The sequence below is a fragment of the Ooceraea biroi genome, chromosome 7 (assembly GCF_003672135.1).
Source record: "Ooceraea biroi isolate clonal line C1 chromosome 7, Obir_v5.4, whole genome shotgun sequence".
In the NCBI taxonomy this organism is placed as follows: domain Eukaryota; kingdom Metazoa; phylum Arthropoda; class Insecta; order Hymenoptera; family Formicidae; genus Ooceraea; species Ooceraea biroi.
In genome coordinates this window covers 6899485-6926794 of record NC_039512.1, presented here as the reverse complement: position 1 = coordinate 6926794, position 27310 = coordinate 6899485, and the positions used below count along the sequence as shown (strand labels likewise).

At 44.2% G+C, this 27310-nt stretch overlaps 1 protein-coding gene and 1 long non-coding RNA gene across 5 annotated transcripts in view; both read left to right on the top strand.

The window, feature by feature from the left end:
* Positions 1-27310, top strand: part of LOC105282100 (homeotic protein distal-less) — a 79480-nt gene that overhangs the window by 18839 nt on the left and 33331 nt on the right. The gene's annotated exons all lie outside the window — the stretch shown is intronic.
* The window catches only part of LOC113562260, a 39933-nt gene continuing 13388 nt past the window's right edge, over positions 766-27310 (top strand). The window contains exon 1 of the long non-coding RNA XR_003406776.1: positions 766-19682. This is a non-coding gene — a long non-coding RNA (uncharacterized LOC113562260). The remainder of the gene's footprint in view (positions 19683-27310) is intronic.

Genomic DNA, 27310 nt, shown 5'->3' with positions numbered 1-27310 from the left:
GAAGGGCTGCAGCACGTCAGGACGTGCGTCTACGCCTGCGATCCTCCTCGATTCTCCATGCGTATGCGTGCGTGGTTCCTCTCGTCTAGGTTTAGGTTTAGGTTTAGGTGGCTTGCTGGAAGGGCTCCTACGCGCGTACGTAAGAACCTAACGGTAAGGTCGACGTCGGCCGAGCGGCGGAGAAGCAGGAGGACGGGGGAAGCGGCGAGGCACGCCCACGCGTATCTCGATCTAATAAATCCAACATTTCGCCGGTAAATCCGAACCCTCTCGTGCCAGTCGTGCATGGCCGTGAAGAAGATGGGGTGCCGGGGGTGGGCAACGGGAGAAAAGACGCGCGGCCGTCTCGTCCGGCAGTACCTTGTCGCGACGATCTTTAATTTTTGCCACGACTCGTGGATTTTTATTTGCGAGCCCGGCAAGCGCGCGCCCATCGCGCTTACGTATCCTATTAGAACTCTATTTCGATGTGCGCGCGCTTCTACATCCTTCTAAGCATGTTTCTGATGTACTGCCTGCGTTAATAAGCAATACAAGTCCTTTCATCGCGAAAGAACTTTGCGTCCCCGCGAAAGCTTGAAGAACAGGTCTTCGAGGCGCTTTCAGCGAGATGTGCGCGTAGACATTTCAGTCGAACTTCCCGATGAGTAAACAACTATGATAATTGCATTCCACCTTGAACTCTCCGTACGGCCCAGTGACTAGTTTATTATCCCATACGTTCTCTCTCTCTCTCTCTCTCTCTCTCTCTCTCTCTCTCTCTCTCTCTCTCTCTCTCTCTCTCTCTCTTTCTCTCTGTTTTTATGGTAGCTTCGTCTCTGAGACGGTAAGAGTGAAAGAGAGAGGAACGCTGCGCGGTTACCGTCACGATGCAATAAATCGACTTTGCAATAATTACAACCTTTCCACCGTGCGGCCGCCCGCAACAATGTCGTACAGCTTTCTGTTTGCTTAAATACTGCGACAAGCGCGCCTGTTGGGACCCACCAGGACGACAGTGCGACCACTCGTTCGTTGGCTTGGAGCGTGCAGAGAAAGAGCCGCTCTCGTGATACGAAAACTATAATTTACCGGGATTTCTCTCTCCTCCCCCTCCCTCCGTTTCCCTTCCCCGAAGAGAACCGCGGTTTACGCGTCACGAGGTCCGCAACGTTCGGGTCATTTTGTACCAGCGATGCGGATTCCGCGTAGCCGCTTACGGATCAAGGGATTGACCGAGGGACTCTCGCGAGGACTCTAACGAGGCGTCCCAGTTCGAAACTCTCGCGCTTTGCACGCGAGCGTCCGGCCCCGAGTATCGGCGCCGCGCGCGAGTATCACCTCGTGCTCGCTTCTACAAGTTCGTGGAAACGCGATGAGCCGACGAGGAAGCATGAGAATCGGTAGATAAGGACGGAGGAGGCGTAAAGAAGGAGCTTCGTGTCGGGATCGGTGGGAATACCGCGAAGGAGCCCTAACGGCAGCGTAACGATCGAATTATGCGTTTCGCACGAAACACTCCGAGAAACCGCCCCGTTTGTGATCCACGGGACATGGGAACAGCGCGTACATCATCCTCTCTCCCTAAAGATACCTTCGATAACGTTCGTTCGAACATTCGGATTTGCCCATAAAAATTCCTATACAAAGCACGTTCATGGATATAGCGCCTTTATGAGCGGAAATTAGAATTCAAAGCTTCGGATGCGCTTTAGAGAACAAATACATACATGATCACAACATGTCTTTCTTATCGCGTGCTCGTATATATATTTAAAGATATTGATTTATTGAGGTGGACATTGCACTTTCTATACAGTTATCACTGCGAAAGGTGATGTGAAAAAGACCAGTTGTCACTTCAAGCTGTATGCAAGTTCTAGACGAAGCGGAAAAGGATTGTCGCGTCCGCGACCATGAACCAAGGATCATCCTCCGCTACCCATACGTACCGCTATCCACAAGTCGTAACACATCCGGAGCACCCTAAGAGACATTAAGGGTTCCTCGCCGGAGGTTACCGAACTTTGCGGTAGCAGACAAAAACTGAGGAATTTGCAAAAATGAACAATTATAGGAATCCAGAGTAGTCGCGTCCCTCTGGGTGTCCACCCTCCGTCTCGCGTCTCCGTCTCTCGCCCCCTCGTCACAACGTGCTCTCAGGTCTCCCCGGCCTACCTCGCCGGCAGGGGGGAGGACGCATGCGCGGGTCGTTTGAAGTGGCGGCGTCCCCGTGCTTTCGCTCTCTCGGGTTTCTTTACTGTCGCCTACCTCTACCTTCTTCCCTCCGTTCTAGCTCGCGCACCGCGACAGCCACGGCCGGCCCTTTCGGTATTCGTTTGTTTCATGGCGGCTCCCTTCGTGCCCGTTGACGATCCTTTTCCCTCTGTCTCTCTTTCTCTTTCAGATCGCGGCGATCTCCTTTCGCCCTTCTCGGTCTCTTGCGCTCTCTTCCTCCTTTCCATTGCCGCGCTTTGAGGCCCTACGTACGGCATAGTTGCGGCATTGCTCCGGGCCTGGGCATCGTTTTATAACCTTGTCCAGCCTTCGTGGGGAGGTACAGACCTCCGAAGGTGTTCACCTAGCCTTCACTCATCTGGAGGATATCTTGAAGATCGTAGCGTGTAACACTGATATCAGGCGTTTCTATGCACGTTTCAAAGTATATAAATTGAATTTTGAAAATTATTTTTATTACATGACTCTCGTGTCGCTCTGATTGCTTCGAATCTTGGAAATGAAAGTAAGCGAATCTCTAGAAATAACAACAGACACATGTTTACCGATGCAGACAGCTTTTTGCAGCGATACCTGGCACGTTCTCCATCGCGAATGGCAGAGGATGGATTGCGCAATTTTTCCGCATGACGTTGAATTTAACCGTGAGAATTTCCGTGAGGCGAGGCGCGGCCTTGATCGATCAGCCGCATCGATCACTCGTATCACCACTCGCACTGCTCTCTTTTATCACGCGGAACAACATATCTGAGTAAATGAGAATCACGCGGCTGAAACTCTTTGAACTCATGCGGTCAGTCTCACCGACCTCGACCTCCCGGAAGGTATGACGGCACGTCAAAAGGAAAGAGACCAGGAGAGAAGCCGTTTGGCGCAAAACGACGAGAGTCACGTAAGAGAAAAGAAATCCAAGGAGACGATGCTCGGGAAAAGAACTTGCGGGCATGCACAGTGGTCCCCAGGTAGACGACGCGGTTCGATTGTGAAAACAGAGTATCTCATCGATATATATATGTCTCCCCTCTTTCTCGCTCCCTTCCCACATTTTTCGCATTCTCCGCAGAACCAAAGATGCAACAAGAATACGTAGATCGACGTGCTCGTCGTGCGCGAGTTTCGCTCAATCGTACACTTGGTGTGTGCTTGGATCAGAATTTTCAGTCATGTCCGCCAATCTTCGTAATTTTTACTTACAACGTCCTCTAAAATGAACGATGCGAGGAAACGTTTATCGATTTTGATATATTATTGTCGAAATGATTAATTTCTATTTCAAAACTATTCAAATAATTTTCCGTCCACTGGAGGTAGTAGCTGTTTTGGACAGCCGAGGTAATGGCTACTTCAAGTTTCAATAGAAAGGATCTGAAGACAATATAATTAGTGCACTTTCTCCTTAGTAATCACTTGCAAGTGCAAGGTTCTCAACACGATGCTGAACAACGTGCCCATGTCGGCACTCCGGCGAGACAACTCATTGACCCTATGTCAACGGCAACGAGACGAGTACATGAGAAGTACAGTTCTGCATTACATCGTGAAGTCGCGCCGACGCGTAAATAACAACGGGGAGGGATCGCATTACATTTTGACCAATCTATTACACCTCTCGTCGGAGATGGTCCGAAACGGAATATTTCGTCGTGTTTGCTGATGCATCAGCAAATTGCCTGTCACTGCGAGTATCCGGCGCGATGATAAGACTATTCTTCAACCCTGCGAGACAAGTTGTTGAGTCGCTGCGGCGTCGATCCTTCTTTCGTGGAAGTCCCGAGGAAGATTTCGTCGCCTTCGGCGAGATCGCGGGTCAGCTGAGGACGAAGGGGTTAAGTCGGGGTTAGTCTGCTATATAAAAGAGTCGGATGGAAGGCCGAAGGTTCATTTTGTATTCGGGCTGCGCATGTGCCAGTTGTCACCGCTGACACATCGTACGTCAATCCGTTTCTGCACACAAAGCTGCGGAAGAATAAAAAGAAAGGGGTGCCGCTGGTACTCCAGGGACGTCTCAATCGGCATTGCCGATCGATCGCCGGACGTTTTCTTCTACCTATTGCCTTCCAGATCCGCGCGGCCGGCTGTTCTCAAAGACCTCTTCGACGGAATTCATCGCTTCGCACGCTTACGCAAGCCATTTGTTATTGCCCACATTTGTTGCGTGTTCCCCAACTATCCGTGCGTGGATTCTAAACGGCCCACGCCGACATTGACTGATCGTTGATACAATAAAATTCCCAGAAGGAGAATATCCAGAAACAGAAAATACGTGCCCAGCACTATTTGTTAATAAATTATTTAATTATCGAACTCGCACGCAACTTTAAATTTCTCGACATTTAGTCCCAATGCAGCCACACGAGAGCCTTTAAGTTTGACTCATCTAATATAATATCTAATGCGGCACTATCTTCGTCTCGTCTTCGTTAGATAACGTAACCGTCAATCATCGGCACGCCTGATTGCCCTGCAGCGACCGATATCGTGGCGTCTCCGGTTACAACTGTGCGGACGCGAGAGGAATACCGCCGTGTCACTTCATCGTACATAGTTGCACCGTGATTATAACTTCAGATGCGGCTCTGAAAGAAAGGATTTTAATGCCACGTCAAAATCAGCCACGCTCACAGTTTGCCGATGCTATCAACCAGCTGCCGCAAGTTGAGTGTGTGCCCACCAAGCACGCACGGTTCCCGAGGCCCCTGCACACACATATACACCGCTTGCGCGTTTTTCTTTTTTATTTATGTAATCTCTAACTCTCATTTGCTGTTTCATGAAAGATGTAACACGTTGATGCGCGCGCCTACTATATCTCTAAGTAAGAAGAAGGTGGAGGTCGGAGTGGATCGCCTTGGAGCCCGAGAGGCGCCCCGCCCATCGTCTCGTCTTTGCTCGGAGCCCTTGCGTTTTGTATTCTTCCTCCAAAACCGTAGGATCGAGGCCCCACGTTAAGCCGGCCTTACACGTACTCGAAATGCCCGTGAATCCCTGTACAGTATTAAATGATAGTGCCGGACTAATTAACAATTAAGTTTTCGTTTTACGAAGAGGATTTCTTAAATCCGTCACACGCTTATGCGCTCTCCACGTGAGTTCAGGTCTTTATACTTTCATAGTGAAAGAATTATTATATCAGAATTGAAATATATAAATTTAAAATAATATATTTCTTATCATGCAAACCGCTTCTTTGTGTCAAATCCTTTTCTCTTCTCTTTCTTATTCTTTTCTCAAATTATTCTCACCATGTTTTGGTTGAAGATAGTTGAAGACGTCTTACAAAGTAGCAAATACATATAATGATAGATCATTGTTTAGCACTCTGTAATCAAACTCGTTAACTCATGAAAACTGTACATTAATGACAATTTCCTAGACAGTTACATTTAATTCATCGTTATCGTGTTTTTCCTACTTGTATCGTGATATGAAAATTGTACGAGTAGTACTGTGTGCAAGGCTTAAAGGTCTATAGCCTTACACTTCGATATCATACTATTCGCGTTTGGAAGCGCGCGTAAACCACACCACGGACCGACCGCGATCCATTCAGCGCAAGATCCTGTGGAGCCTATCAGATGCCCTTTGTCGATCGATCCTCTTTGTAGATCGGCCCGCGGCAGGTACTATCGTGTTACCTTTCAGAAGATATATACGAATACGATGACGGCGGTATACGTAGCCCTAATTTGTACTGCGGACATGGTAGTCCAAATATTACGAATTACGACACGATAATAATTATCGGCGCAGTAGATTTTTCCTCTATGCTATATTGGCAACTTTAAAATAGCTTAACAAAGTGCAATAAATTCTGCTCCAATTTAAGTAATGCATGTTAAATCTTGTATTTGACATAAATAATATCCTTACAATTTCGTATGATGCATTACTGACAAATATTAATCACTAATCTTTATTGGTATATTAAAAGATACGCGATTTTGCTTTATATAAATTCGCGTAATCGAATCGTTTCGCATGTTTTTTGTACGCGTATCTATATTCTTATGTATATTCTTATATTATATATTTATACGCATTTTTGTGATGATTTTTAGTTCAATCCGTAATAACTGCAAAGTGTTACGAACAGCAATATTCTGGTGCAGCATAGATAAGAAAAATTCGCGTATCGAGTTCAACCAAAGTGATGTCGGTTTCACGGATCGTTAATATCGCCGTTACGACACGGGACTGGTAATGGTTGCGTGCAAAAACATCTCACCGAGAACATTTAATTTAGCATAATTCAGCGGCGCTTTCGCGGGACATTGGACAGACGAATGAAAAATATCGGTGATACGAGTCGATCAACGTGCAACGCTCAATGGGTGGTCCATTTTCTTGTGCTTTCATCTGATTATCAGTATTAGCAAAAAGTTACGGCGGGAACACCGGTGCTGCGTAACATTGCTTTCAAATAGTTTATGCATAATTCGCATACTTGTACGTAGAAATTTTATTCTTTAGTGCGATTCATGATTCTTTATATAGAAGTTGAAGGAAGAGGTACGAATCATAAAATAGTACTGCTAATGTCGTCTTACTTATATCGTCATCCTCTTGTAATATAATGTCACGTAGTAAATGACGTCAGATAGCACAGCGCATGTCTTTGACCGACGCAATTTGCCTTACCTTGTACGTCGAAGCTTGAAACGCATTACTCTAGAAAATATCCGGGATGATAAAAATATCCCTATATATGTTGCACCCCGTGTATGAATTTTATACTGCCCACCTGCGCTTCCTACCGTACGCTAGTCGTATCTTGAGTAATGCAACTTTCCCTGTTGTAGCCGTAACTTTTTCAACTAACGTTCCTCCGCAACGGCAGTTATAGGCAGTTGGCTGCTTCTATAGCTATGACTATCTTTGCGAACCTGGAATATGAACCTCTCTTATAAATCGATATATATCTATGGAAAAATGCTGGATATTTTTGCTATAATTTTCAAAGAGACAGGAATTCTTCAATCTATACCATTCATTTTTGAAGCTAAACCATAATAATGATTCAATCAAGATTAGATCAATTCAAGGATTCGTCGATTTGTCTTGAAATCACAAGACTAGCTATATACGTAAACTGTAACACGAAAACTCTTTTTTATAAATTATTGCTGTTTAAGAGCGGAATTTGGAGTTCTCCAAATCTTTCCGGGGAATGTGAATATATACCGTGCCGTGCGAAGTTAGTTGGCCGTTCAAATAGCAAGGCTTTCGCCTACGATGACGAGGATCGATATCCGCGCGGTTGACGATTAGAACTTTCTTTCATTGCAACCCTTGCGCACCGGCATGGCGTGCAACGACGAAACGAGGTCCCAGATTCTTTGTTATTATTAACCTGTGCCATACTAGGTCGATACACCGACCATGCCAGACTTAGACACCGCGTGCCGATCTCTCGCGATTGGTAGTGGCGTGTACACGCCAATGACGCAAATCTCTCAAACCTCGTACGTGGACTTGGTTCCTGCAAAGAAAAACTGTAATATACCATTTTACTGTAACCGATCGTACAGTGTAGCGAGATTGTTGCTTGCTTGAAAGTCCAATCTAAATAATACAAGATCATTTAAAGAAGGAAGTCTGATATCATTTGTAGTGTGTCGTATCTCGCGAACGTGGCCATTACTCACACGAAATATCTTCATTCTCATAATCACTCGCGTATGCTCGCGATTCTGATTTGACCCGCGCGATTATCGCGTTCACGTGTTTGCAGTAAGATTGCCAGTAATGTAACACAAGGGGCAACGCCAGAAGCTACCAGAGAAAGACATGGTGATGCGGAGAGAAAAGAGGAATGCGCTCACAAAGGCGGGACACCGCCAGCGCCAGTCGACCTACGTGCAGCCCGATAGTCTAACGTCACTTTCATATCTACCCTCATCTACATATGTGTCCACATCAAGTATCCTTGAGTTCATACATGCACATACACATCTATGCAATTCACCTTCTTGCGGCGGGCTCTAGAGGGTTGAACAAGGAGCCAGAAGTTCCGTACAAACGTCTTTCTCATTTAGGATGCAATTCTTGCGCAAAACGAGGATTCTCGCGTGCCCTTCTGTCCGTTTTCTCGTCGGTAAAGAAGAATACCACAACTCCTGACCGTGGCGGTCGCGACCGCCACCACCGCAGCCGCTTTTAACCCTCGAGGTAATTTCGCTGTTTTGTCAAGACGGACACGACAGGTTGTACGCGGGGCCCCTCGAAGAATCCTTCCTTCCTCTTCTTGACGGTTCCCCGGGCGACCCTTCTTCGTCAGGGTTAGCCTAGCGGAACCGTAGAAACATACGGCGGCTGTGGGAAATAATGACAGGGCCCTTTGCGCGCCCGTTCGCCTGCTCGTCATCGACCAGGCCTGACAAGCAGATCCGGAAGCGAGGCGAAAATTTTTCATCACGAAATCACCTCGTCTCTGCGAGCGCGCGGACGAACGCATGGTCGCACGCCTCGCAGCCATTCGAGGGACCAGGGACTGACTACTTCCTGTCGAGTCGGTCAAGAGTCGCCCAAAGACTGCGCCCTGCCGACTGAACCGTGAAGTCGCGACTTGGAACAGCAGCGTGAGTTCTCCACGCGAGACGAAGTGGGAGGAAGGGATAAATGGGGCCGGAAGAGAAGAACTTTCTTTTTGGGGAAGCATTCGCGATCCTGCGGCTTGCGCGCGAATCGATTACGCGCTTTCTTTCGTGAGAATTCTGTGCCTGTTGAAAGCAGTTACGAACGTACTATAAGACGTTCAAATAAATATAATATAGCAATATTATTGGCTCTTTTCGTCCACAGGTTGATCAGCGTATCTGTACAGTGATACGTCATCGTTGTCGCGACAGTGACACTTACGCACAGAAATCGAAAGAGCGACGTTCGAAAGGGGTGGTTACGTCTTCCTTCCGCTCCTGGGTGCGCGCGATGTGCGCGGTATTAGATTACGGATCGCATAAATATTCATAGGATACTGGACTCGAGGTGTAGGTGAGTCTAAGAGGTGAAAGAGCGAGAAGGCGAGTGCTCCGAAACGAGAGAAAAGAGAGTAGGAAAAGAAAGAAAGAGAAAGAGAGAGACAAACGAACGGAGAGTAACGCGAGGAAGAATGGCCATGGTCGAGTGGTGGAATGGAGCTAGACATGAGAATGATAGAGCGAGAGGGAAGAGAGGTGAGGGAGACGGAGAGAGAGTAAGATTGAGAACGGGCGGGCGATATTAACGGGAAGTTTAATCGTCGGCCGGTCCGGTCTGTCAGCTCGGACGCGCGCCGGGTCAGTCGGGCCCCCGAGGTCAATTAGTGCTGTTCAACACTCTCCGTTCTCTTCGACCTCCGAAAACGAGGCGAGTCTAACGCGAGTCTCTCCGGTGCCCGTTCACGCTGATGACGCGTCGATCTTTTCACTCCGCAACGCAAAGCGGCAGGTGTCCCTCCGGTCCGCTTAATGCGATTCCCGGGGGAGAACGAGGTTTCCGTTGGCAGGGTGCTTAAAGTTACCTACTAGTATTTTTCCCGAATAAATTCCAGCGAGATTGACCGCCCCGATTTACTTTCCCGCTGGATAGTGAAAAGCGGTCCCGCGTAATCTGCAATTATGTGCGACGGGTGTAATATCATTTTGCTAAATCATCGTAATGATTAGTCTCCGCATCGTGACGACTGGCTATATCAGATCTTGTCTCTCGATAACTTTATTATAAAATATTAATTGCGTGCCATTTATATCCTGCGTTAAATGCGCATAAATCAGAGCGTGTCACGAGTTTGATAAGCAATCACTTTTTACGGCAACTGCCTCGAAAATTCTAAATATCCTGTATAAAAAAAGGTAAATGATCTGTCGCAAAATTCAGCGCAGAAAGTGCAGAGATGCAATCTCGATTCTCAACGAGGCGTAGCGGCGTTTCTAGAGGGAAATTTTACGCGCTGCAATGCATCCGAGTTCCCTTTTCGTTCTGCGGCCTCCATCGCTTTCTCGGAATTTTTTTCATATACAATCGCGATCGAAATGAAGTACATTGCTTTGACGCAATTCTTTTTCCTTGGCCTCCATGGCGAATCACCGTTCCGACTTTTCATGGGAAGAAAAAAAACGCTCGCCCGAGCGCGCGCATTATGCGGCGCATTATGCAGATTCCTCGTGCTGCTTGAGGCACCATTCCGCGTTTCCCGCGAGACCATTGCTGAATGGATACCGACAATAATAATAGTCGCAACACGCGTAGTAGTCCCAGGCGCGATGTAACTTTCCGTTACCAGACAATGGACTGATACTAAAGTATCTCGATAAAATCTCCATTACGACCAAAGACTAACCTGCATCCGATATAAATACCTCTCCGTTATGCAATTCGTATAAAAAATTTAATGTCTATCCTAGTGCGTCCGCGTGACGCAACCGAGGTGGCGTACGCGCGCGCTTCGATTGATTCATAATTACGAGACTCCGCGATGGCGCATCACGACGCATTATCTTTCCCCAAGAAGAAAACTCCCTCGTGTAACAGACTCGTTCGCTCGCTCAAGCTCATGTGCGCGTATGCAGCGCGCGACTGCACACACGTTGCACCGCCGTGGCCTTCGGGCGTCATTCACTCGCAGCGGCCGCCGTGCCGCCGGTCGCCATCCACTTTCATTATGTGCGCGCTCGCGCTTGCGCGCGCGCACGTCTTTAATTACATTTTTGCATCGCAACTGCCGAGAGAAAGAAAGACGGGCCGGGGTACCGGGGGGAGCGGGGGTACCGCCGGAGCCGAGGGAAGAACAAGAAGAAGAGATACACGCGGGCGATCCATCTGAGAAATTGTTGCGCGGACGTGACGAGGAGTCCGGTTGCGGCAGGAAGAGCCTGGCCGATCGCGCGCTCTAATTTTATTACTTGGAAATCGGTGAGATCGAGCGGCCGATCGTTGCCTCTCGGTCGTTTCGTTCTTTTATTATCCGGCATGCGGATTCGTGTAAACAGATCGCCGGTCGATGAACCGTGAACGAGTCGTGACTATTTTATTCGATTCCTCCCCGCGTATGACCACGTGTAATCGTCGTCCCTCGTATCTCGAGAACGATCGCTGAAAAAGGATATCGATCTCTAAACGCGATGATTAATTTTACTATCAGATAAATATCATCGATTGCACGTGTCGGCGTTGAGCGATGAAAGTAATCGATGGAAAATGTCAGATATGCATTTAATTACCGCTGATTGAGGGATCGAGGGGAGTAATCAGCATACGAGTTGAGATTTAGATGAGGCAAAAGGAGTTCTCCGCGATTAAGCAGTCTTTTATTTGCGAATCTATTTGCGAGTAGACGCAAGGGAACTGGAGTACTTGAGGAGTGCACGGCGAACGTGACTTCATCCCTCAAATTTCGAAAGTACATGGTCCACTTTCGCGTATAATATAAATTACGCGCTTGTGACCAGGGAAATATTTGCAAATAAGCGCGCGACCTCCGTGCAAATGTGCTGCAATGATTAATCGTCCGCGGTAGCCGGTTCCACGCCGGCTGTGCCAGGCGAGAAATTATCTTGAGCGATTCTTCGACAGTTCGTTAGTTCGTACGGCTACTTCGCGGAATTGGCCGCTTTTACCCGGCGACTTCCTTTCTCTTTATGCTCCGAAGGCAAACGCGCGCGTTTTAATCGCATCGCGATGGAATCGCGCGCGATCCATGAAGTTATATCGCTCGAGATCCGGGCGCGATCGTACCTACAGGAAAAATCGTACGAGCCGCTTGTCGACCACTACCGCCAATCGCGAGGAGATTGATACTCTGTTTTCTATGTTAATACGAAACGCGACTTCCGTGTGTGAGTCGTGTAACAAGCGAAAATGATTAATTGACTGAGGCAGTAAGACTCGCGGTGCCGGCGATGAATTCGAAAGGCTTCTTCCTGCTTCAACTGAACGTTCGAGCAAGTGCATTCTCTTGCTCAAGTACATCAAAGTAGTCTTCCTCGCATATCTTGTAATTTCATAGAAATTTTTATTGGAATGTGGATATAAATCCATAATCATCATAAATACTATAGTGTTTTAAACATGATTTTAAATATAATGAATAATTAAAATAAAAACTTGAAGGAAAGCTTAACATTAAATTGAAGATCTAATGCGAATACTTGGATTGAATGATACGCACATTACTAGAAAGGTGAGAGGTAGTCGACTTCCGGTTTGACCTATTGTTAGTGCACGCATCCCTTTTGGGACGACTGGATGATGATTATTAGCCATCATTAAAGAGCGCATACGTGTGCTTCTTTGTGTTAAGTGCTTATTAACTCTAACTAGGCAGCACTGTAGAATGCCGGCGTATTAATTCACGTAATTTGCAATCTTAGCGTGCCGCCGTTGCTTATTTTCGAGGTGTAGCTTAGAAAGTATTGGTGTAACTTAGAAAGCATTACGACCATCATATTTTACCCGCAAAATTCATTTGTCACATATTAGGATTGACAGATAACACTAACGAAAAAAGCTTTTGTTATGCAGTACAATTTAATTAAGAAACAGTAAACTTGCATAATCCTTGAAGGCCACACTTTTAAGTTGTGCCTTTGAGTCACGACCTCATTTCGCACGTAATTCAACAAAGTATCAGAGTTTATCTATCAGAAAATCCATAATAGCGACTCTCAATTCACATGTACTAATTCGCACCTACGGTGTCTCTGTGGCGCGACAGAATCGACAGAAAAAAAGATCGAGCGGTCGAGTGGCAATCGCGTGCCACGTTCAAGCGCCAGTTCGCTCAAAGGAGGCGACCGATCGCTATAAATAATTAATAAAGCCATCAGCTGAGATCCGCACGATGCATTTTCCATCGATCGGTCTGCCGCCGACTCCATTTTGCCCCGGCGCGATTCACGGCCGTCCGGAATATAAGTCGCGTACGAATCCTATGGTGAGCCCCGATAGGTGATCGCAATCGTTCCATTGATCGCTGTTTACATTCGACCGTAAACAAGACATTATGTAATCCCCCGTGAGTACACTCTCATACATAATTTACAAGCGCAGCTTCGCGTCCTTCCCCCACTAGTCGATATACGCCGCTCATATCCGCTCGCCCCTCCGCGCGATTCCACGGCGATTGCATTCTTTGCCGCGCGTCCTCGAACTGTCTGTACTACCCTTAAGGTGGCGTCACACCGTTCGCGAAACGAAATAAATCAATTTTACGATACATTCTCTGCATTGCGTTCGGAATTTATTAACGCGTTCTCTTTGACTGCTGATTGCTGTCTGAATGACAGCTCTGCAATTTATGTTCATGGGATTAAAAGGTACTCTAGAGAAAGCAAAGGCGAACAATCGTACTTGTATTGATGATACGAATTTTAGGATCCTTGGAAATTTTTGAATTCTTTCTTTATGATTTTTTGGGATGACACAATCGAGTAAAAAAAGATATAAGCTTTCTATTGCGTTTGTCGAAGGTTCGCGTCAATTTATTATAATTTTGTATGATTCTTGTTGGTACCGGTGCCAAAGCCATGAGAAATGCGGTGGATGAGGTTGCAGCGCGCCGAAGTGCGCGGCGGCGCCGTTTGACCAGCGATCTGTTTCAGTGAAAAGTAGCGAGAGGGGCCTCATTCGCGCGGCCCTGAAGTACTGCCCACCTGACGTCACGCACCTGTTCTCTCTTTCTTTCCTTTTCTCCCCATAGCTCGTCCTGAGAACCCACCCGGCCCCGACCCATTATAAGGCCCCGCAGGTTTTCTCTCGTCGCGGCGATTTCATGCCGCGAGATTCGCGCCTCGTATAAGGCGAGCCGGCAGCTCTTCTCCTTCCTTGTTCGACTCGTGTCTCGGGGTCTCGCCAGCTCATTCGCAATCGTATATCGAGTCTACGAAAATAATTTCAATCGACATTGAGATTATTCCAGATAGATATACGACATCTACAAAGTAGTCTACAATTATTTTTACGTTAACACGTCTCATGTTGATATTTCACACACCTGTGCATCGCGTTAAACTGCTCGTTTCAAGGTCGATCTCAGATCCCTTTCGCAACCCCAAGAGACAGGTAGTGCGACATGTAGTAATAACTGCATACCGTTATTTGACATTAATAATATATCTATTTAGCGCGTTTTCCTCGGCGCTACAGGGTGTACTGCTGAGTAATCGCGTTTCTCGGTACGGCAACTAGATGACGATGACGAATACGACAACGACGACGACGACACTTGGAACATACGACAGGCATGAAGGCAACAATAACGCGGAGCGAGAGAGATGCCGCGCGCGAGCATTGCGTAAGAGTGCAGTTGCGGATGCGACGCGTCAGAGGCTCCCTCGAGCGTGTCGGTCCATCTTGGCTTCGCAGGTAGAAGGTTTTTCGCGTATATATAATCACAGTGCCACCTACGTCTTGTACGGATTTTCCTTTCCGCAGCCTCCGCGACCCTCGGCCGCTCTCGGAGGATACACGAAGTCACGCCTGTCTTCCTTCGGCCTTCGTTTCTCCCTACCTGCTCCTCTCGCCGCTGCAAATTCTTTGTTGGGAAACTCGAGAAATTATTTCAGCCATTGCTATCTGCATTGTCTCATGCAAAATATGTTTATGGGACACGGCGTCACGTGGCTCGGCGTCATCCCTCGGAAATTACCATGTGATTATCACCGATACAGTTTTATAAAATATTAATAGTATAAAAGCCTCATTTGGTTACTGATCTTTACATATCTATGCACAGGAGGCTAATAAACGCAAATTTTCTTATATTTATATTTATAACTTTATAAGACTCTTATAATACTCTCGTTTGAAGGACGGAATGAGGGTATTATCTACCATTGTTCATCGGTATATTATACATACAGATATGTACGGATGTCGATATCCTATTGGCATCGGTAAAATCCACTCGAGCGTATACCCGCAGCTTCGAAGATATCGGCACATCAAAACCGGATGACCCATTTTTTCTCTTATTAGCGCACACCAACATAATCGATCTTAAAGGAATGAAACGGTACGTTGCCAGCTTGTGCAGAGTTCCAGCGCCAACACCTGCCGGAATTAAACGATCCTCAGGCCGGCATAGTTGCGTCTTATTCGACATATAGGTAGCCAGTTCGACCGAGATAGACGGTATTATCAGGTCCAATAACGTGCAAGCGGGCGCGTTGTTATTAACGACGTTGCGTGTCATGGTGCTGGAGAACATGAACGGAGTACGTGGAAAAAGTACCAGCAGCTACAGGTGGTTTTAAGAGAGCGTGTTACATCTTCGTCTTGGCTACCGATCGTTCTCGCGTTCCTTTTCTTCTTTTATTCAAAGGCCTTATTCCCCCGGTCATAATAGTCTTATATTTGTACATTTTATAGAAATATATGCATTTCGAATTACAGAATTCCTATTTCAGGTATATCAATTGAGTAAAGTGAATGAATTTAAAGAAATATTTGTGCACCAGGCGACAATATAGAATTTAGAAAATTTGAATAAATTTAAGTATTGAGTTTAAATGAATAAACGGATAAACGTGAAAATAGAGAAGGAAAGTGCATATTTGTGGTGAAATAATTAATCAGATATTGCTGGCTCGATTTCCGTGCAAGAAGGAAGGGACTTTTTTAGCTTTTTCCATTGCATCGAGTATAATAGATCACTTCTTGCATATACACTCTTATGTTCCGGAATAATTGTAAGTGAGATCTGTAGAAGCAGGATTCTAGTTCGTGCGGGACTAATTCCCGAGTGAGACCTGAAAAACGCGGAATAATGCGGCGGCATTGTGTGTATGCGGTATAAACTCCTGAATGACTGGAATCCTGGTACGGTCATCAGATTCATCGAATGATGGAAAGTTAGGAAAACTAGTACGTGCTCTTTCAAGAATCACTTAGGATGCTAGTCATAGTAGTGTGACTTGCAACGTCAACGACTGATTAGTGCATTGTCACCCTGATATGACAGCTCAAAGTCTTTGTTCTGCACTGTTACGTTAATCTCTTTTTCTGCAATTATTATATAGAATATAACACTTTGAAAGAAGTACAATCCAACTCTCCGTATATTGATGGCGAACGCATAGTGAATTCAATAAATTATATTTAAACATCTTTAAAGATACAGACTAATTTTAATTAAAAAGTATTGTTTCCGATCCGAGAAATTGAAACTGAAAAAATCTTTTTTAGTTAAAAATTAAGTATTAATTTTATAATATGTTATATATACACATTTTAAAAAATATTTTGTTCAAGCCAACTGAGTTCTCTTAGAACGAAATAACAGTTCCTACAACATCTAGAGATCATCTGCAGGTTCTGACGTTCGAAATGACGTAACAGGTCCGTAGCGTAGGTCGTCGAGGTGGCGAGCGCGTTAACGAACGAGTTGTCAGATTTCTGTGAAATAATGGATCCGCAAGGAGTCATACGTCTCCGGCAATTAGCGCGTGTGCGTGCATCCTGTACGCACGGACGTACGCACACACGTTTAACTCGGGTCCGACTCTGAGAAGAAGAGATTACGTAAGTCGCTGTGTCCCCGCTTCCACCACGACACACGTAGCGCGTGGTCTATTCCGCTCTGTCCTCCGTTGTTTCCTCGTCTTTCTATGGTCGGTTCGTCCCTCGATCTGAATCGCCACTATACGCGAGCGGAGGCGTGCGACCGTGTGCGTGCGTGCGTACGTACGAACGCGCGCGGTTGCGTAAGGTCGCGGACGAACGACGCATCCGGCCCTTTCGAGTCATCGGGTGGGAAAGACCGGAAGTCCTTTGATCGAAAACTAATTCCGAATGCATGTTCGAAAGGAGCGACTGATTAGACCGGCGCGGCGCCGAGATTTTGTCGGCCCGCCTCGCCATACGTGAATACGGAATTCGAATACGCAACGATCGCACAAATTCTATTTAGTCGTTTGCATTCAACGGTATCATTGAGAATTATGTTAAAGTCCACATTACAGCTTGTCAACGTTAATATTTCGTTTCTTATCGCTATTAAATGCGCTAATATAACTATTCAAGATGATAAATTTAAATTATTGCACACACAAGAGAGCCAATAAACAAGCGTGCAAAAAAGAGAGAGAAAGAGTTGTATTTATCGAGAAGATCGGAGTGCATGCTATGCATAACGATTCAGCTTCCAGGCGAATGCACGCGGGCAACGGTGCATTTGCGCGTCACTTCCTGAGCTCCCGCTCGATTCGCATCGGCAGGGGGATTATCATTTATCTCGTTAGCGTCTCAAGTTTATGCGGAGTTGTTAAAGCACGTTTAATTCGCAGCACCTTTCTAATCGCTTCCAAGTGTTGAAGTGCATTTTCTCGCGATCTCTTCCACCGACTTTTGAACATCCGTTTACCCTCTTGCGTCTCGATAAAGCGCCGCGATAAAGCAGGATTTCTCAGCATCTGATATCAACAAATGATGGACAAGTAGTATTATTTATGGCTGATATGCAACGGCTAGATAACGTTTCAATGAGATGTTAAACATAAAGTTCCAGTAATGACATCCGTGATTTGGATGACGTCTTACATCGAACAATGCATTGATAGTAATGTCCGATTAAAAATTTATCAGAATCGCGTAATCTGAAAACATCAAACTCCTGTTAGTGAAGCGTTCTCGTGAATGTTTAATGATTATTTACGCGCGCCACACCGAACAAGTGCTTGGAATCCTACTCGCGATGCGGAATTCAGGCATGATGAGGTAAGAAAGTGAGAGCAACACGCGTTAAGAATAAACTGCGACAGTAACATCATTAATGAATAACGCGTCGCATCGGCCACGTGTAGAAAAATGCGCATAATGAAACGAACGCGACACTATCGATCGCCAGTGCATCCGTCGCAGTAAAGTGCACACATGCCGCTTATTGCGTAACCGCCATTCGAGTCCTACCTATTAATCTCGGCTCGTTTGTAATTAATGAGCTACATTCCGCCGGAGATGTTTTTTTCGTTCTTTTTTGTTTCTCTCCCCGTATGCGGAATTGGCACGATATGAAACATAGGTGAACAAGCGAGAGATTCTAGAATTATTATGTACAACATAGTAAAGTATTTATGCTTACTTGGAAACTGATACAAAGTACTATGTAGATTCGTATAAGTCATGGAAACGACCAATGTATGCTTATCATGAAAGAAGAAAAAACTGATTTTGAATCATCGTTACTTCTGTCGTGCATTTTTATGCGTGCCGATTTTATTAATTCACGGAAGTTACATTGGCAAGGAAACACAGTAATCATACACATTATACAGTCTTTGTTTTTGCGTGATTGCGTTTCTTTTTTTGTGCAAAATGTGGTTGGACTCATATGTTCATACAAAAGTTAAATATTCATGCAAGAAACGTTACAAAGATGACAAACGTTTAACAAAATTTTGATTTCAACATGTTTCCTTGTTTTCCTTCCTTAGATTTATTGCTAGTTTGAGCTTTCATCTCTAATTCTAATTAATTCTAATTAATTGTATCGAAGACATAAAACAATAACAATGCATACGATACCTTCGACGCAATATGTACTGCATTGACTAAATATTACAAATTCACCTTCTTGAGTATCTTTTATAGATGCCGGCGTCCACTTGACTAGGCGATCCGTTGATCGCGATAAAACGGATTTTTCGTATCTATCCGCGGCGGTCTGGCATAAATCGCGCTCGGGCGGCTAATTAAACCGTTGGCTATCGCGACGATTAATCTATTGACGTTTCCTCTCGGCCACTGGCTTCTTCATTCTCGCGGTGCTCCTTTTTCGTCGCGTGTCCGTTTCTCTTTTCCCGTACATCCAATACGCGCTTACACGCGTTTCATTAATGGGAACGTAATAAACGTTTTCATCATTATAACGAGAACGCAGCCGAGTGATGGAAACGTAACAGTTAACGGTTGATTGGACAATAAGTGCATAATAAACAGTTACTATGACAATAATACGATGATTCCATGGCATTGTGTAAAGACGGAAGAGCAGAGAGGAGAAGAGAGCGAGCCGAGAGAGGCGCGTATCGACCAGATGAGGGCCTAAAGTTAAAGTGTATATCCGCGCGCGCAACGGCCGCGCTTATAAAGCCGCAGAAGCGACGAGGAGGTAAGATCTTCCGTTCGGTTTCCACCGACGTGTTCTAGACGCACTCCTGCACATGTATACCGGCTTGTCGAGCGTGAATATTTATGCCCGACCTCTCGCTGCCGCGATCGCGGCCTATCCATGCCGCGGCGAGCCAAGAAATCCGCTGCATTCTGGAAAAGAGATACGGATTGGTCTGATTTATAGTCGCGCGAATCCGCTCAGCCAGTGTCGCTCAATCGGCCGGATACGTGCGATTTCTGTCGGAATTTCATCGGACGAGCGGGCATCGATATCCGCGATCGGTAATCGAGAGTGTGGCAGTGATATATGGGAGTACGAGACGGAAAGAACGCGGAAAAGATGTGACTTAATATCTGTTTAATTCTCAACGATATGAAAGGTACAACATAGCAATAAATAGATTTTGATCTCTACCGTTTTTGTATAGGAAGTGTTTAGAAATACACATTTATTCCAGAAGATTAATAGCAAAAATAAATAGATCTCTTACTGATAGTATATAGCTGTGTACAATCGTTGAATAATAGGCACCATCTTTCATCTGAGCACGGATTAATATCGTCTTCGATGCTAATTTGCATCATGGCGCAAATGACATGTCTCATTTCCCGCCAGATCTGTAATTGTCTATTAACTACTGTATATGTGACTGCGTTCCCGCAACAATCTGTTTTATACATTTTATATGTTCTACATTACTGGTCATATCCCAATTATAAACCTGTTTCTCGACATTTAATTAATTACTCGGCTGGTCGGTATAAAGAAAGATTTATTTATCGATCTCAATAGCTAACGCATTAAATTTTGTGATGACTTAACGATGCCGGAAATAATTGAAGTTGAGTTGAACCATAGAGACATTATAGCAGCAGTTGATGATCGTATAATTCTATTACTTTACATAATTGATCATTTTACACGAAACCCCGCAGTGCGTAAATTAATATTCTGTTACTCTGATTTATCATTTAATCTGAAACTATTTACGGGAGCCGTTTCAGCATTAATAACCAAGATAATAATACATAGTCAATTGCATGCGGTGCAATATCTGATATCTCGCCTTACCTAGATAAAAATCATTTGTTTGACAGGAAAGTCATTTAATGCTAGTAGTTCACCTAATTTCAATCAAAAATATTTCATGATCACGAGAAGGTAAACTTTATACACATGTGTACATGTTGCCAGTACAATTGAGTTATCAAAGGAAATACGAGGCTAATCTACTTTCGTAAAACCGCATTGCATTGGCATGAACAAAGGTAGACAGTGAAAATATGTGTCGGTCGGCGCGTGAAGGAAACAAACTGCTAGCCTAATGTATGTGTATGTGTGTATGTGCGAGGCACCAACACAGCGTGCTGATTTATACAAGCGAATCGATTGGATCAGTGCTGCTCAATCAGCTCGTACGTGCACTAATCGACGTTATACAGGACCGCATTAGATCGGTATCGGGTGACCCGCGATGCAATTTACACGTTTCTCTCGCAATATCCCTTTTTCTCTTTCTTCCTCGCTCTCCCTCTCTTTTCTTCGTTCTCGAACTTATACTGTCTTCGACTTTTATGTAATTTGTGCCGCTGACTTTTCCAGTACGTATCGATGTGCGGTTAAACCGGTATAAACGCGGAGATTGCAATTATGTCTCTAACAAACTGGTTAAAACGTGATAATAATAATAATGATAATAATATGTATTAACACATCGAGCATGAAAAATCGTTGGATCGTACATTAGATAAACGTGTAGCGAATGACATGAAATAGCATAACTCGCCGAAGAGCGTGCATTATAATTAAAAATAAGAGCGGGAGGATCTTGCAGGGTCGAAAAAGTGGCGCACTGCTAAATGCCGTTAAATCACACAACGTTCAAACAGGAATTTCAAGTTTCAAGTGCCGCGAATGCTGCACTTGCGGTACGCATTGGAACGTAGTGGAAAATTATGCAAAAAAATGAAGGTTCTGACAGGTTTCGTTATCATTCGCATTTTTCCGCTCACACGTCCGTAGCGTCGCGATCATCGAGTGTCGCTAAGTCAAGAATGACTCCGGCTCTCCGGCTCTATTTTGGTCACTACAGTGGCACTCGTATTATCTTACTGCTAGGTGTATCTTTTGTTAAGTCCACTGAATAAAGCATAGTCGCAGTGACGGAAGAGTATCGATTTAGCGTCAGGCCATACGTGCAGGTCATGCCATTTCCACTTAAAATACCGATTCCAATCGGAAGGCGGAAAAAATTGCACTTTTATTTCGCTGCACTAATGATAACAATTTCCAACAGCGTATTTCATCGCGTAATACAGTATTCGATCAGCGATGTGTTATTTAAAATGAGCCCTTGCTGATCTACTTTGTTGAACGCGTACTTAGCAGAATATATGCGATCGAAATCTGTAAGACTGAGATAACTTTCTTGGACACGCGAAATTCGGACTCGCTTTACGAGAACTGGCGATCTGATAACATTGCAGGAAATTATGCGGGAACGAGCGATGCGTCGTGCTCCTCTTTCGTTGGTGAAAGCCACTCTGGTCCTCGAGAGGCGAAACACTTCATGGCACGCCTACGTTCTCCAAGTACACGCGAGTTCCTTTCCTACTTCGTTGCGAGTTCGCGCACTTCCTTGTTCCGTCGCGAACGGATATGAATTTTTACCACGTGGAAAATAAATGCGAAGTCTCTCGACTTCGACCATATGTGCAATACCGATAAAATCTTGTAAATCCCATGATAAAGGAAGGATTACCGATCCTCTTAACATTCATTTTATTAGAAAGTGGGATACGAATTCCAGTCGATCGTCGAACGTTAACGACAATTCTTTCCTCTTAACGAAAGTTTCCTTTACCAGCATATTAAGAAAGTAAAATAAACTTCATGAAACAAGATAAAAATGAAAAGCATTCTGTCGTTATCATATTCATAACTTTAGTATAAAAATTAAATGCACTAACGCAATTAAATTAATATTATCAAAAAGATCTCAAAAGAATCTTTCTTCCATTATTGCCACATATGGAAAAATATAATTTAACTTTGTGACATTGATGTGATAAAAAGGGGTCAATTTATTATTCGTGCAATGCTCTAAAAGTACATTTCGCGAACCGAAGAAAGCAAAAGCGGATCGAGCAAACTGGATCAAGATTTAATGGAATTCGACGTATTGCAGGCGTGGGTTTAACGAGGTGCTAATAGATGCTTAATTACGAGCTGCCAATAACGGTAGGAATAACATTGAATGTTAACGACTCAATAGGACGTCCAGACTTTGTGATTCTAGCTACAAAATAGGCAATGCCGACACCTATACGTTTCCTAGGTTGTTCAATCATTCAATAATATCCTGATAACATAGAAAAATAGTAAAAACGTGACATCTAAATTTCATAGCTTATAAGGTATAATACAGACGTCACAGTTGCCTGTTTTGGGTAAATGGCGATGATATTTCTATTTTTATCACCTAATAACAGCGGTTTTTGCCACATTCACGTCCTAATAGAAAATTAGTATCGTCTTACTGCGGCAGTTTTGGGTACTGGCGAGCCCGCAGGACTGCACCTAAGCACGAAAAGCGAATAGCAGTATATAATGTCTATAGGTATATGGGATGTGCCGAGGTACGCCCACAATGGTCCTGCCAGTGTTTCTCAATTCGAACGAACTTTATATAGATATGGTATTAATTATGTAAGTGACCAGTCATTGTTAGCTTTTATAAATCGTCCCGAATAAATATCGATTAAAAGTATAATCTTTTCTTAATCTTGAAAGTAACATTCACTTGGCAATATTCTTTTATTAATCATATCATACTTCTACATTTCTTTTAAACTTCTACTTACGATTATCAAAGCGTAATCTTGATCTTGAAAGCAATAGTAGAAAGCAGTATAAGTATATGCTATTTTTAACATTAAAATGTTAAAGACGCTAATTAATTCTATGTATGGAAGAGTAACAATTTAATCGATTCAGCGTAATCATGTAAATTATGTTTATTTCTATCTACTTTGCATTTTTATAGTTACGATCTTTATAGTTACGTCATCACAATATGTTAATCAGTACCAATTTAATGTTCTGCTTTTGATGTAAATCTCTATTTCTCATTGCATTTATGCAATGATAAATCTTTCGACTGCTCAATAAACTTTAGATTTACTCAAAATATCTTTGCTCTGAAACATTTCCAATGACAAATTTATTAATTGTATTACTATTTTATTTATTATTTATTTTAAATGTCTGATAGAAGAACATGTGTAAAAATGTCCCAATTCATATACAATTGCATTGGTGTAACGGTATGAAATATATATTTATTATATTGAAATATATGTATATATAATGTCACATCTAAATCTCATTCGGCGAAACAATATATCGACGACAAAGCAATTAGTACGGCGAGAAAGTCCATGATTCCTCATCAGACGAGTCAAGTGCGTTAAGTACCACTGTGCTGCAAATTTACGGAGGGAGAGTCTTGATGCACAGTCTGATTTTTGGCAAGGAGGGACCTCCTCCTTCGTCATCGGTACGAGTTTTAATGCGTTTTACGGCCCCGACTAAAAACCCATTAAGGGCCCGTCGGCGGGTGGGAGGACAAATGCCCCCTCTCTTAAGGATGCGCTGAAAATTATTTCCTCTCTCCCTGCGAGAGAATGAAACTTCGCACTCGCAGCCCGGCTTCGTAGTGATCCATGAACTGACGTCTCAAAGTTTCATCTCCCTCGTCTTCTTCGTTTTCCAGGCGGAATGAAGAAAGGAATTTAAATTACGACCGGATGGCTTTTAGAAGCTTAACCAGAAAAATCTTACTTGCACAAGGTTTCTATCAAACCTGCCAAAAACGATTACGGTTTCACATACAAGGTGACCTGATTCAATAACCGTTTGCTTTCACTTAAACCTCTATTTATTATAACAAGTATTTTTATCATGTTCTCATTATATTTTCGTCAACCGGAACATGACACCTATTTTGTCGTTGTCAGGCAAATCCATCAATCTCGTATTGAACGTGCACCAAATTTCACGCGAATTAAGAGTGAATGAGGCGTGGACACCGAGCAGTGTCGTGGTGAATGTTTAGCTACTGCGGTTATCAGTCTCTCATCGATGGTGTCGGGCTGATGCCCGCACTTTTAGTTCTTGTTAATTCCCGTGAAAATACCAGTTGCGTGTCCGGCTGCGCACGCACGAAACGACGCCTGTTAGTGCTGCGGGTAATGATCGCACGGATCGAACTGCACGAGGTGCGTCACATCTGCATCAGTTGTATCAGTTACACAGCTAAACAATGGCAATTCAAATCGGTAAAAAATGGCACGATGCACCAAATTTCACGCGATGAGCAATGTGCTTTCTGTACGGAAGATTATAATCGCATATGATGTACAATATGTATGCATTTTTGTTTGTACTTTGAGCTAACATGCCTTTTCGTAGACGTAAATACAATCTAGATATGCGGCAAAGTACGATATGTATATGAAGCATGCATTGCATATGAGACGTGTATTCGCACAACGCTCGTTAAGCAGTGTTCTGATAATCACAGACTTATCGCAGAGATTTGGTTCATAAATTAGACTTAAACACACGTTAAAACATCGTCACTTGGAACGGCGTTACGTTTTATGCGCATTACAATAATTATGCCACACTTCAGATTGATACGATCTTCCTAATAAGACGCTTGAATTTTGCAAGAACGCGAAACGTTTTTACATCAATGCGGTTAGATCTATGAAAAATGACATGTTTCCGTCTTTGCAATGTATCACGTTTCCGAAATTATAGACTTGCGTCGAAATGTTATCTAGTACATTTAAAATCATGCATCTTAAACGACTTGATTTCGGAAAAATAAAGTGAAACGGTCCGCTGCGTAAAAGTGATGTAAGCTGCATATGATAGAAAGATAGTTTTTAGCCCTTTCCTCCTGCTTTAAAAACGCAATTAAAAATGAATGATTATCAAAAATATTCTTGAGACATTAAATGTAGTACCACTTGTAAATTTACGTTCTAATGTAATTGAACATAATCGAATACGTTACTACTGTGCTTTTATTTATCGAATGATAATAAAATATATTATTAATAATTTTTAGAAACAAGTGATACCATTTTATTATTATGTTAATTTTATACTTTGATCACTAAATTTCGTGTGCATATATTTTATTATGACAATATCCTATGTAGTTAAACAACTTTGATCAACACAACGCATCTATCGTTTTCCCTTGCGTAACCGGTCTGAAATGATCTTTTTAATTTTCCACGGAACATTGATGAGTAGAAATCGTCTGATAAAAAGTATCTTTTCGCTGCATACATACTTCCATCGAAAGGAAAGGTGAACATGGACCATGGTGTGTAACGGTTTTGTGCTATTACCTCTCATCTGTATTTATTAAATATCTTAACATAACATAAACGATTGTGCCGGAACTATATCAGATAATGTATGCAGCGAATGTGAATATAATTAATTAAAATCGCTCTAAGACAAAGGTGGCAATTTAATGGTATCAAGGCGACGAGGTTGTCCATCCTAAGAATCCGGTCAAAAAGCGCGACAAGGAACGTTCCGTCGGCATTTGCATGAAATCGAACTACCGACTATCGATTCTATTATCGTTAAGAATTACGTACGCCTCTTGAATTATACATGGTCCCGCTCCACCCTCCGGCCGCGCCGCACCACGCCACGCCGCGCCGCGCCGCGCCGGACGGGCGCACACGAGGCGGGAGAGCAGGACGAGGCGAGAGCAAAAAAGGGGGCAGGTAGGAGAAGGAGCGCGCGGGCACGGTATTGATGCATAAAACGTGCATATTTACGAAGCCTGTTTTCACGGATGTGAACACCCGGTATGCGCGCGGTACACACGAGAGGAAAGCAGGGAGCAGGGGCTGCACGGAAAAAGGCAGAGGGGGAGGGAAGGAGAGGGCCCGCGGAGGACCACATCGCGCGCCGCAACGCCATTTATTTATTTTACCCCGGCGGATGGATAGAGAAGAGAACTCGTTTGTACGCGCGGCGCGCGGATGCGCGTTCGTACGCGCGCGCGGTGTATACTTAACGGGGGCGCGTACGTGCGATGCGGAAAGCGCAGATCCTCCTGATCGTCGTAATGAACGACGACCAGGGCGTCCGCGATACCGCCGCCGGCTAAATACGGGGGGAGACTCGCCGCTACCGTTCGCCGATTTTTCCGGGGGCGCGAAGCGCGCCCCGCGGAACGCGCGCGATTACGGACTCCGGATCCGAGAAATTACGGGATGGCGGTCGCACCGCGGCTAATCCGCCAAGCTCGAATTGTAGAGAGAAAGAGAAAGAGAAAGAGGGGGGACGAGATTACAGCGGGTTTACTACCCCAGGAAGGCAGCAGGATATTACAGAGGAATGGATACTTCGTCGATGATAGCGTAGTTGCCCACTGGAATTAATATCAGATTGCTTAAGCACCGAGAAGCTCGCGCCTCGGCTAATTGCGCGTACGAGGGCTTAGTCTCCCGATTAACTCGAGTCACGGTTAACTAAATCTTCCGTTGCTCTCGACGTTACGGCTGGCGTTACGATTTAGAGAGAACAAGAAAAGCTTTCAAGTAGACATTAAATTCTTAGAATGATATTAAAACAGATCTGTCCAAGTGCGTCGAGCAAAAGGGCCGTTTACCTTCATTTCAGCAATCGCTTACGTCGCTTGTATAATTTCTCCTGATACAGTAACGTAACTGACCGCGAAAAACGTAGTCTTCGGAATGTAAGTATATTGCATCATTGGAAAGTTGGATAAATTAATTCCATATGCATAATGGGATTAATATTCCAACGAAAGAGATATTAAACTGGCATTTTGACGTTGATTATTTCGTGCAGAAATTCATGTTTCCGACGAAACCTGTTTCTCTTCACTTATCACTCTTCACTCATTATAATAAAAGCGATATTGATCGTCAAAAGTGATTTCCT